The sequence below is a fragment of the Hyaena hyaena genome, unplaced genomic scaffold, assembly GCF_003009895.1.
Source record: "Hyaena hyaena isolate Hyena2069 unplaced genomic scaffold, ASM300989v1 scaffold_344, whole genome shotgun sequence".
NCBI classification, from domain to species: domain Eukaryota; kingdom Metazoa; phylum Chordata; class Mammalia; order Carnivora; family Hyaenidae; genus Hyaena; species Hyaena hyaena.
The window spans coordinates 588251-601241 of NW_024080977.1; the positions used below are offsets into that span (position 1 = coordinate 588251).

A 12991-nucleotide genomic window follows, 5' to 3' on the forward strand; every position below is an offset into this window, starting at 1 on the left:
TACTATTCATGCATCAAAAAGAAGTAGCTACATATTTTCTGATATAAAATAATCAGCAAGATATCTGGTAAAATGTCTTTTAAAATGTGATGTATATGTAATATCATTTGTGGAAAAGATATACATGTATTTACATGTTTACACTTGAAAATCCATGGAAGAAGTTTAGAAGAATACACAAAAGAATGGTTCCTCTGCAGAAGGGCACCAATGGTTGGAGAAAGAAATGGAAGGCAAGACTCCACTTGCATTTTACTAGGAACCATTTTTAAATGCTTCACCATGAGTATGAATACCTATTCAAAAATAAACATCTAAAAAAATACATAAATGCTAATATAAGGATTAGAGAGGGTATAGGAAAATATAAAAAACTCAGCTACCAAAGAAGAGCCTCTAGTTTCCTTTTTCTAATATGCTACCCTGTCTGCTTTGCCCCATTCAGATCCGGAGAAATGAAATACTATTTGTCAACTATTTGATAAACTACTATTCTTCAGTTTCTTTACTTCATGTTAGAAAACTACTTCTATATTAGAAATTTTATACCTAGAGTGGACTACTTTACAATCAACATTTCTCCATCATCTTTTTATCATCTCCTAATTTATTTTTCAGTATTTTTGTCCTCTGGATTTTATTTTTTTATCCTCTAGATTATAAATAACTAAGCAATCATTTCATAATGGCTAGATTTTAAAGATTTTATAATAGAAATTCCATGTACATTCTCTTCTTCAAAGTATCAAACTATCATAAATAGTTAATAGAACAAATGTCCTAAAATTTGTATGGAATCACAAAAGACCCCAAATAGCCAAAGCAAGAGAGAAAGAACAAAGCTGAAAGCATCACATCCCCTGATTTCAAACTATAACAAAACTGTAGTAATTAAAGCAGCATGACACTGGCATACAAAGAAACACATGGATCAATGGAACAAAGTAGGCCAGAAATAAACCCACGCATAAATGGTCAATTAACTTACAATAAGGAACCAAGAATATACAATGGCAAGAGGGCAGTCTCTTCAACAAATGGTGCTGGGAAAATTGGGCAGCCACATCCAAAAGAATGAAACTGGACCCCTATCTTAAACCACACCCCAAAATTAATTCAAACGGATTCAAGACTTAAATGTAATACCTGAAACCATAAGACTCCTAGAAGAAAATACAAGCAGTACATTCCCTGACATAGATCTTGGAGATGATTATTTTAATCTGACATCAAAAGCAAAAGCAACAAATGCAAAAATAAACAAGTAGAACCACATCAAATTAAAAAGCTTCTGCTCAGCAAAGGAAACCATCAATAAAATGAAAAAGCAACCTACTTACTGGGAGAAAAATTTTTGGAAATCATACATCTGAGGGGCACTGGGTGGCTCAGTTGGTTAAGTGCCTGACTCTTGGGTTCAGCTCAGGTCATGATCTCAAAGTTCTGAGTTCAAACCCCACATAGCTATCAGGGCACAGCCTGCTTGGGATCCTCAGTTTCCCTCTCTCTCTCTCTGCCCCTACACTGTTCGCTCTCTCAAAAAACTAAGTAAACTTTTTAAAAAATCGTATATCTGATAAGGAACTAATCTACATAAAATACCCAAAGAATTCATACAATTCAAGAGCAAAAAACTCAAGGGCATTGTGCTAAGTGAAATAAGTCAGAGAAAAATAAACAGCATATGGCTCTTTCACGTGTGGTATCTTAAAACAAAAACAAGCTCACAGATAGAGAACAGACTGGTAGTTACCAAATATGGCGGGGGGGGGGGGGGGGAGAAATGACAGAAATGGATGAACTGATTATTTGCTTCTTCTTGGGTTTTTTTTTTGGCTTTTTTATGTTTGTTTATTTTTGAGAGATGGAGACAGGGCAGAAGAGGGGGAGGGTCAGAGAGAGAGAGAGAGAGAGAGAGAGAGAGAGAGAGAATCTGAAGCAGGTTCCAGGCTCTGAGCTGTCAGCACAGAGCCCAACGCGGGGCTCAAACTCACAAACCGCGAGATCATGATCTGAATCGGAGTTGGACACTTAACCAACTGAGCCACACAGGCGCCCCTGGTTTTTCTTGTTTTAAATAAATTGAATATATTTTAAAAATAAATGCTCCAAAATATTTTTTCATTTTAATTTTTTAAATATGTACTTTGAATGACAAAGAAAGTTATAAGAAGGCTGTTTAGAGGGACATATATAAGTTTACTACACGTGTAAGGGAAACTTTCGTGCACCATAGACAGATACGAAACATCGCAAACCTGCACTTTCCACTCCCATTTCAAACCACGTTAAGAATCAAAAGTCTTAAATCTAACTGGTTCTTCACTATTCTGACTTCACCATCTGGAGATACCAGTATAGAATTACAGTACTTCCAGTCCTTTCTAGTTCCAGTTCTGTTTCTACTGGTCTGCCTGTTTTATAATTTGATACAGGCCTTCTAATATTCATTCCACCTTAAAGAGTGTCAAAAACAAAGCGTTCTGTAGTTAGTTGACATAAAAAAGCACCAAAGCCTCAAAAGTGTTTAAAATGTGTAAACTGGAAAACAAGCTATGTGGCAAAATAGTCACTTGTAGTTATTATCACTCTTTTGAGGCTCTAAAATGTTTCCACTTTTGTATTTTCAGTGCATTCATAGTACCTGAAAAGGACTACTTACTGGCATATAACTCAAACACTACACAAAAGAATTAAGGTACAACAAAAGAAAATGCCCTAATTTGTTACTGTATATAAACATTTCAATGGAAAAAAAAGAAATATCAAATGCAAAAATGGTAGCATACTATATAATATATAGAGAAACATACAGAATACTATAAACATAAATAAGGAAGTGACTAAGAGCTAATGTTTCTTAGTGTCTTACATATTTGGATTCAAATATAGCAATGCCAGCTGTTACCAGTTATGTAACTCTAAAAATTACATAATCTCTCATTTCTTCATTTGAAAATGGAGACAATGTCACCAACCTCACAAGGTTACTGTAATGACAAATGAAATTACTTAGCATTGTACCTGGCACCAAACAGGTATTAACAAATGGTAGCTTTCATTACTATTATTTCTTCAGTAACAAAAGGGTAACAAGTTTAATCTCAAAATTCATGTTTAAGTTTCATTGTCTCTGCTACCTAGTTTCCATGCATACTTCTACAATTAAACCACATACACTAAGGTTACCATAATGACTTCCAAATTGCCAAATCCTTAAAGATACTTTTAGTTCTCACTTGACTTCCCTGCTTTTCAGTCATTAACACAGAAAGGGATACTGAAAGCACAGGGAATTACTGAAACATTTAAGCATGGGCTCTCTCTCACCACTTTTTTTTTTATTTTTATTTTTTTTTACATCTATTTATTTTTGAGAGACAGAGTAAGACCGTGAGTGAGTGGAGGAGGGACAGAGAGACAAAGAGACATAGAATCCCAAGCAGGCTCCAGGCTCTGAGCTAGCTGTCGGCACAGAGCCAGACGCGGGGCTCAAACCCACAAACCGTGAGATCATGACCTGAGCCGAAGTTGGAAGCTGGACACTCAACCGACTGAGACATGAGCCACCCAGGCACCCCTCACCACTTCTTCCAAAGACTTTATCTCTTTCCCTTACCTTCAAATGTTGGGCTTCATTCAATGTTCTATCTTCAGTCTTCTTTTCCTTTCTATTTCATATTATCCATGGATAATTTCAGTATCTTTCTACCTTTTAGCTGTAACCTACATGGTCATAATCCCCAAATCTGTCTTCTACCCTCACATCTCCTAAATTCCAGGCCCATATTTTCAATTACCAGTGTAAATGTTATTTATGCATTCAACAAATGCTTACTAAAGGCAAGGAAAGCAAAGGAAATAAATATTTATTAAGCATCTGATATGTACTAGATATTTTATTTTACATCACGGAGAGGTTAAGTAAGCCACCAGAACCATAGCACCAATAAAAAAGAATTCAAACAGCAGACCTGTTTAACAGCAAAGTTCAAGCTATTTCTACTACACTACACTGCCTCTCCAGTGCATTCACTGTAAGTCACAAGGTACTAGGAATACAAAATAAACATAGCATAAATATTTTAAATAAAATGATAAAAGTATAGGCTCATATATAATACTTAAGTGAAACTATAGCTCATTTAATATCTGCATTGAATGAACAAAATTTATTATCTATCATACTCTATACCATCAAAGGGCCACAGTTTGAAAGAGCAGACTGATTTTCTTTAAAGTAATAAAAACATATGATTATAAATCTGGTAAAGATAAAACAAGTGAATCATAGGAACAAGGAGTTGGCAAGAGAGAGATAGGGAATATTTCCCATACTGGGATGAGTACATGTTTACCTGATAAATTCAGAGTAGGTGGGCATTCAAGGCAGAGGGAACAGTAAATACAAATAAAAGCATTAGAAAATTTAGTCTAATCTGAAAATTCCAAGTAACTCAGAAGACAGAAAAGAGTGAGGCCCAATATATACAAAAGGATTGACCAGATTAGGTAGACAGCCTTATATGCCTTTCTTTATGGATAAAGAACATGATCAATTCAGACACATTTAGATATTTGAGCTCTTGAATTGACAAGACATGGTGATAATTCCCAGATTTCTGGCCTGATTATACATAGGGAAACCAAGTAGAGTAAGGGATAAATACTTTGGAAATCAGAAAACCAAACATAAAGAAAGCAACAAATAAAACTTGAAGAGAGAAAGTTATTTTACATGAGAGGAATATGACATGCTGATGGAAAACTGAGTTGAAGGAGAACAGCTAGCTGCAGGCAACTGTTCAGCTTTAAGAACTGGCCCACCACAAAAGGTGTTAGCCAGTAGAGGATGAGCTCTTAACTAAGGCTCATAACTGTTCCAGTTATCCTTGGTTAGAAGTTTAGGTATTTTCCTAAAACACAAAACTGATCATGCCATTCTGCAAGCCCAATATCTATCTTTCATTAAAGGTTAGCCTTGTGCTCTCAGGAAGAGGATATCAATTGGGCCTGGAGACCACGTAAAATTGAGACTCTTAATTCGGAGCACCTGAGCTAGTAACCCAGGTACACCACTAACTAAATGATCCTAGACACATCACAATTTCTTAAGCTTCATTTCTCACATTTGGAAAAACAGGGTAACAACTATTTTAAATTTTAAATTGCGTATTTATCTGAGTTCTGAAAAATAAATACGCAATTTATTCATATGTAAGCACCCAACAAATGTTTAAGAGGAATAAAAAAAAGGGATAAAAGGAGGGACAGGGGACATTATTGGTATACAGGTCAGAAAATGGCATAACTATATTAGAGTCCTTTGCTTAGAATCCAAACCTTTCCACCCAAACCTTTACACGGCTGCTAACATGCCTTGGCTTACAGAGTTATCTACCATCTTTTGAACTTTCATATGGGCAACCATGGTGCTTTACATAAATTTCGGCCTCATACTGCCCCTTTATATAAGAGCGCCTTCATTTTACAATGAGAAAATTTATGTGAAAGTTTAAGTAGCCTATCCAAAGTCACAAAGACAGAAAAGTATATTCTAGATTCCATCTATTCAACTCTACCCAAACTGCTCTCTCAAAATGCAGTTAGGAAATCTTTAATGAGAGGCAGGATAATGTAGTAGAAAAAAATTACTCTTATTTATAGCCATAAGAATTGGTTCCTACTATCTAAAACCTTGGCCAAATAACTTAATCTCCCTATTCCAATATCTCCATCTGCAAAGTAGATGATAATAACTTGCCCGGTTAGTATGCACCTTGCCTACACAAATTCTTTTGGGGTAGGGGGGAGAATATCCTATTTCTTACTTCTCACTATACACACGCACACACAGTGTGTTTAAAAACATCTTCCTTTTAAACTTATATATATTAACTGTTACAAAACTACAAATTATAACTCATAATTGAAGAGTCTTAAACATCTTTAATTCCTTTTGTAAATCCTGAAAATAGTTCACATAACAATTATAAAATACAACCACCTACTCCTTTAGGAAACTAATAATTTTGCTTTATCAATACTGCATTTTTGTCTAACATTTTCTCAAATATTCTCTTGGCACAAAAAATGGAAATTTCAATACTTTATCAGTGTTTCACAACAGAATAGTTCCCCAATTTTAGGGGTCAGGCACATCTCTACATGTGGCAAAAATTCACTGACCTATTAATAATAAACTCTGATATCATTTATAATAATAAACCAAGTAATAGTGAGCTCCTTCATGTAACAGGTAAATTCATTTATGGTCTACTGAACTTTATATGGTCCTAAAGCATAATAAGAGTAAAAGAATGTAGTTAAGTTTCTTCATAGAATTTAGCATACCAAGGGCCCTCAATGCAAGTTTTTTTGTTTGTTTGTTTCAGTTAATCATGGAACAGCCATTTTTTTAAATTTCTTGAGGTTAAGTTCTGCTTTGACTAAAGCTTCTAAAAATACCTGAAGCAAGTTCTTTTTAGAAAACAGATCTTTCTGTCTTTATCTAACCTATACCAGTCTCTAAAACCAATTAAAAATCAAGGAATTCAAAATAGAAAAAGGAGTGAGAAGAAAGTGGCTATACAAGTGGTGAACTGGTACATTATGGGTAATGAAACACAACCAATCATAAAAGTCACATTCTTTCAGTAATTCTACAAATTTCGAATTTCAAACGCTCTACTTCGAAGCATGGGAGGACGGCGAGGGGAGGGGGAGGAGCGCTATACCAATTTCTGCTTCCTAAACAAAAATCTTGAGATTTTATTAACTATGTTGGAAAACAGTAGTCAAGGATGCCCAGGCTTACCTATTCCGCTGCTGAACGAAAACTTTTTAGAACCAGACACCATGACACAAGAATAAAAAACCTCTATCGTCTCTGTCTCCCCGCCCCCCCCCCCAAAAAAAAGAACCGGTCCCTTTTCACACTATGGTTAATTCACAAAGAACTTCAGAGTTAGCATTCCCAAAGTGGACTAAAATTACGTGAACCCCAGGATGGGATAACGCTTCAAAGAATGGCTTCAAATTCAAGACTCCAAGGGAAGTGATACCGACAACTATCTGAAACCAGCAAGGCAGCAACGCTGGAGGGCGTGTCATACAGGACAGCAACGTAGCACATTGCTGAACAGACCATTCATTAGCAGCAGAGTCAGGCTGCGGGGAGCCAGACGCTCTGACACGGGCCTGCCGGCCCGCTGAGCGCCGTCTTGCACCAAGTGCGGCCGGCTCGGAGCCACTGGGTCTCTTCCCCGCGTTCCACCCGCCCCACTGGCGTCCCCATTCCCCCGCACCCTCTGGAAAACTGAATACTGTCCCATCGCCCCCCGCCCCCCCCCCCCCCCCCCCCCCCCCCCCCCCCCCCCGGCTGAAGAGACGCCGGCACGGGGGAGCCACGCTGAACACTCCCTCACCAGTCGCTAGATGAAAGTACGCCGGTGGTCTCCGCTTGACGGACACACAGTTGCGCAGGGACTCATCCTCAGTGAAGACAACAGGAGAAACCCAAGGATTCCAGGGGGAGGCTGGTCCCCAGGCCCGGAACAGCTGTGGAGGGGATTGCAGCCACAGCCGCGACTATAGGCACGGGGAAGGGGGCGGGGGGGGAAAAGGCCGGCGCGGGCGGTACCCAGGAATAAGACGGGCGTTGATTGGCTGGAGCTCGTGTATGCCTCATGCGGATTGGCTGGTGCGCCCAGAAGGCCTCGCGTGGCAGCACCTAAACTGTGGTCTTTCCCGGGAACCCTAAGGGAACATGACCCTCCGGCCTTGGGATTATCGGCGCAATCCGGAGGTGGGGAAACGTAGCAGTTGGGACTCTCGGCCAACAGCGGTGGTGGAAATGTCCCTTGCAGGGTCAACCATGGCCTAGGCAGAAATGTCAGCTGCAGCCCTGGAATTCAGGATAAAACCCGGTGGAGCAAGGGCCCTGGAGACCTGGCGGAGTGCCCTGGGCAGCCGGTCACCTCGCAGCATAAGCCAAATGCGGAGGCATTTTACACGGAAAAGTTCTTCCGTTGTCCCAGCAGTGAGGTCACTGGAAAGGCAAAGGCTTTGTCTTGCGTAGAGACGCATCATTGCACTTTCCTGCCGGTTCCTACATTCAGATTATCTGTCACTTCCTTGGTCTGAATGCTTCATTGCCTTCTTAGATCGCTACTGTGGGATATACTGCCCATTACTGTCACGTCACTTTTGTCCCTGACCTCCAGGCTTGCACGCTGCTTTCCCCCATTTAAGGCCGGTTTTAAAAGTGATGAAGTAAAAAAAAAAAAAAAAGGAGGAAAGAAATTAGCATTATTAGGAAGAGGAGGAGGAAATCGGTGCTAGGATACCAAATGGGAAAACACTGCTGCCAAATGTCTCATACAGTAGGCATTCAGTAAATGTTTAAGGAGGGGTAGTTTGACCCAGAACAAACAACACTAGCAGCAGTTGGCTGTACAGCTTTGCCACGTTGTCAATTCTACAAGCCACTCAATTTCTCCCATCTGTAAAACGAAGTTCAGCTCTACTCTCTTTGTAGCTGGTTGTGAGGGGAAAGGAAGAATAGCTTCCCTGCTGCCCTGCTCAATACAATGTTCTATTTCTTTGCCCCTTATTAGAGGTGCCACATTTCCTACTTTGAGGTAACAAAAACCAATTAGTTAGGTAAATATTAAGTGATTTTTAAAATAAGGTATATATGAGGACTTTTATATTAATAAACAGAAACCAGTAATGAAAAGATAATGATGTAAATATATATACAGGCCTGACATGAGTTAAAATCTTTTATCTATCTCTTATACATATAAAACAAGTTAATTAGCTTTTCTGAAAACACTTTCCTCATTTGTAAAATAGGAGCAGTAATACATTTTAGAAACAAAAATACATTTACATCTGTGAAAAATGTAATTTTATACATATAGATATATAGCACTTAGAGTGCCTAACATTTCATGAATGATAAATGATAAATGATTCTTACTTTTATAAATCAAAAAGTATTTCCAGGGACACCTGGCTGGCTTAGCTGGAAAAGTATGTGACTCTTGATCCCAGTTTGTGAGTTCGGGCCCCACATTGGGTGTAGGGATTACTTAAAAACAAAATCTTAAAAAAAATAAAATGTATTTCCATAGCAGCAGAATTATTTCAAGCAGTCATTCATTCATTTATTCATTTTAACAATTACCAAGTGCCAAGCACTGGGGATCCAATAGTGAGAGAAAACACATACAGATCTGGATAATCCCAATGTAAGAATAGATTGCAACTTTTACAACTACTGCAGAGAATACTATCAACTTAATCTGACTTCTCAAAGAAGTGACACTTGAACTATGATCCCAGGATTAGGTAGGAGATAATTAGATGAAGCAGGAAAGAAAGAACATTCTAGTCCAAATGATGTGGAATTCTCATTTCCCTGGAAAATTGAATGCCTTCACAGATACTGGTTATTTGCAAGAAATATTGAAATATTGAAATGATTGCAAGAAATAATGCAAATGAAATACAATGAAGTGAAAAATGCATTGCAGATGTTGCTATGGGAGGAAGAGATCAAAACTAGCCATTTTGTGAGGCTTTTTAAACATTTTTGTGTTTACACATAAAAGAAAGAAGAGACAGCAATATACCAATAATTATCTCAGTGTGATGAGATTAGGGGTGATTCTTGATTTTAGACACTTTGATTTTAGACACTATTATAATTTATTTTTCTTTGCAATAATTAAATGTTGATTTAAAAAAACAAAATTTGCCCAAAAAGTTGACTAGAATTTCTGAAGTAGACTTAGAGCACAAAATAAATCCAGAGATGACTTTAGAAAATTGCAGTGATCTAGAGGTGGAGAAGTAGGAGAATAGTTCAGACATCAGGAATGGAGTTTGAGATGAAGCCAGAATAGAGCACTACAGAAATATCTTTAAACAATACAGCACTGCATTTGCAATACTCCCTAAATGTCATTGTTTCAAAATAAATTAATAGTGTTATCTTTCATAATCAAAATGCATTGTGCTGACGTTCAAATTGTATATAGACAGTATTACCAGTACTGCCCCTACTTCAGCTAGTAACATAATAATGTTAGAACCTGTATGGTTGCAATGAATCAAAACCCAAACCTGATTAGGTTCTATACGAATGGTTATTATTATAGGAAGGTCAACAGTGCAGCTGGCCTAGAGATGACTGGAACCTTATGGTTTGGCCCTATTCTCTTTTACTCCAGACCATTTTCCATGTGAGAATGCTTGGCTGGCCACAGCCTTTAAACACATACCTCAGCTTTTCCATTAGGGAAGAGAGTGCTGTGCCCTCTGCCTCAAGCACAAAAATTCCAGAGTCCCTCCTGGGTTCATACTGACTCAGATTAGGTGAGAAGTCAAGGGTATGATGCTTGATGGCTTCTATGAGAGTCATGTTCAAAGCAAAATAATGAGCAGTTCCCTCAAAGAAGACAGGGTGCAGGGCAGACAAACTAATAGACAAGATGTTTCTATACTATTAGATCCAGAGGATTCTTTCTCCACAGTGATTATCCTTAAGCTGCATTCTTTCTACACAATGATTAGCCTTCAAATCCTCACATAGAGAAGGCTACCTCCTTAAAAATCTGTGAAGCCATCCCCGATGCATCTTTCTAACAGTTATGGCCTCCTCTCTACTACTTCTATAACTTACTCATATTATTATGTCACACTATATTATTCTTAGATTTACTATTTTACAGTGGATGCTGCCCAAAAACAAAATTTGACTCCTCTTCTTACTAGCTGTAAGACCTTAGGCAAGTTACATAAGCCATATGGGTCTCCGTTTCCTCATCTCTAACATGTAATTAACAGTAGTTTGTTCATAAAATTCTTATGAAGTTTAAATGACATATATCTAAGTCTCTCAGTAGAGCTCTTAGCCTTTAATGAAATTGACATATCTCCGCTCTTCTGGTTGTATTTGTGGGAGAGAGTATTTGATGGGTGGGATGGGGAGAAAAGGAATGACCCACAAGATGGCAGTATTTGAATAGAACTTTAGAACTGTATAGGCTTGAAAGCAGAGTCCACCAATGAATCTAAAACTTTAAGGCAAATACTGGAGAAATTCAAGGCAAATTTAGAACCTATATGAAACAAACAAACTGTGAGAAAGCAACCTATGAATTTGGCAAGCTTAGCGTCATTTCATAATCAGGACAATCTGAACTCCCTAAATGCTCTCTCCCCTTTATAATGACTAAAAATTTGTAGTGTTCCTTTCTTAGAATTTCTTGTGTTCCTTCTTTACCTAACTACTTAATTAAATCAGGCTGTTAACACCACTGCTTCCTATTTTAAAAAAGAAAGGAGAAGCAAGTTTGATTGAAAATGGCAGAGTGGGCACATAACACAACCTTCTTTTCATGCCATAAATTCCTAGACCTGGCAGGAAAAAAAACATATTTTCAAAGCTTAAATTCATAAGAGCATTAGAGAACAAGAAGTTTAGCTGTTGATGGTCCAGCACTTATATGAGAATTCCCCAGAACTTATGAGAATAGAATGGACAGAAGAAAGGAGTAACAGCCCCAAACAACAAGACAGAACTGCTATAAAAGGTAATAGCAACACCAAAAAGTGTTCCTCATCTATAAAGTATTTTTTAATGTTTATTTTTGAGAAAAGGTGAGCTTAACATGAGAAGGGGAGGGACAGAGAGGGAGGGGGACAGAGGATCCAAAGTGGGCTCCAAGCCAAAAGACAGCAGACAGCCCAATGTCAGACTCTTGAGATCATGACCTGAGCCGAAGTCAGACACTTAACTGACTGAGCCAGCCAGGCGTCCCAAAAGTGTTCCTCAACTAGAGGTGACGGTTGGGAGTAGGAAAGGAGTCCAGACTAAGCCACAAGGTATTTAAATGGAGTCTCACAGCAGGAGCAAGTGAGCCAACTGAAGTTCCTCATCCCCCCCATCCTATGGTGACAACAGGGTATCTGTCTCTAGATAGAATACAGGACATCCAGTATAATAGATAAGACAATGTCCATGAGGCTGATGAAACCCGACACAATCAGGAAGCTCTTAAACACAGAACACCGGTTCCTAGCTCTTCCTGTTCAGCAGCATGCCCCACCGCTTCCTCGCACATCTAAAGGAAAGGCTCTGGCTGCAGGTCTGACTCCTCACCCCAGCAAGAGTGTGCAACAAATTAAAAAGAAAAAAGAATGTCAAGTACACAGAGGAGCACAAAAGCAAGAATCACCAAATATGTGAGGGAAGTTAACATCCTGAGAGACAAACTTACAAATCCAAGCTCAGCAAACCTCATACAGAATAAATACGAAAATAACTATGCCTAGGAACATCATAGCCAGGGGTGCCTGGATGGCTCAGTGGGTTAAGCATATGACTCTGGATTTTAGCTAAGGCCATGATCTCACAGTTCCTGGGAGAGAGCCCCACATAGGTCTCTGTGCTGAGAGCCCACTTGAGATTCAATCTCTCCCTCTCCCTCTGCCCCTGCTCTGCTCATCTCTTTCCCTCTCTCAAAATGAGTAAATAAACACTAACAAAAAACATTATAACCAAATTGCTGAACACCAATGATAAAGAGAAATCTGAAAGCATTGAGTACTATAGAGTACTACATAAAGGAAGAATGATTCGAATCACCATAGATTTCACACAGTAACTGTGAAGCTGACAGTTAATTAATACCTTTAAAGAGCAAAAGAAAGTAGCTGTCAACTCAGAAAATATTCCACAATAATAAAGGCAAATTAAGATATTTTCAAAAAAACAAAAATTAAGAAAAATAGCAGCTGTTGGAAGTGCTCCCACAAGAAATGTTAAAGAAAGGTCTTCAGCCTGAAGGGAATGTTGCAGATGGAAATTCCAAATTTCAGTAAGGAAGGAAGAACATGAGAAATTGAAAACACTCAGTGAAATAAAGTCAATCCCCGTTACAGGCATACCTCAGTGATAACACAGGCCCACTTTTAG

At 38.4% G+C, this 12991-nt stretch overlaps 1 protein-coding gene across 4 annotated transcripts in view; it reads right to left on the minus strand.

Moving 5' to 3' along the window:
• IBTK (inhibitor of Bruton tyrosine kinase) overlaps window positions 1-7574 on the minus strand; it is a 93052-nt gene extending 85478 nt beyond the window's left edge. For all 4 annotated transcript variants that reach the window (XM_039249765.1, XM_039249763.1, XM_039249764.1 and 1 more), the window contains exon 1: window positions 7428-7574. The gene's annotated coding sequence lies outside the window, so the exon portion shown is untranslated. The remainder of the gene's footprint in view (window positions 1-7427) is intronic.
• Window positions 7575-12991: the final 5417 nt, after the last annotated feature.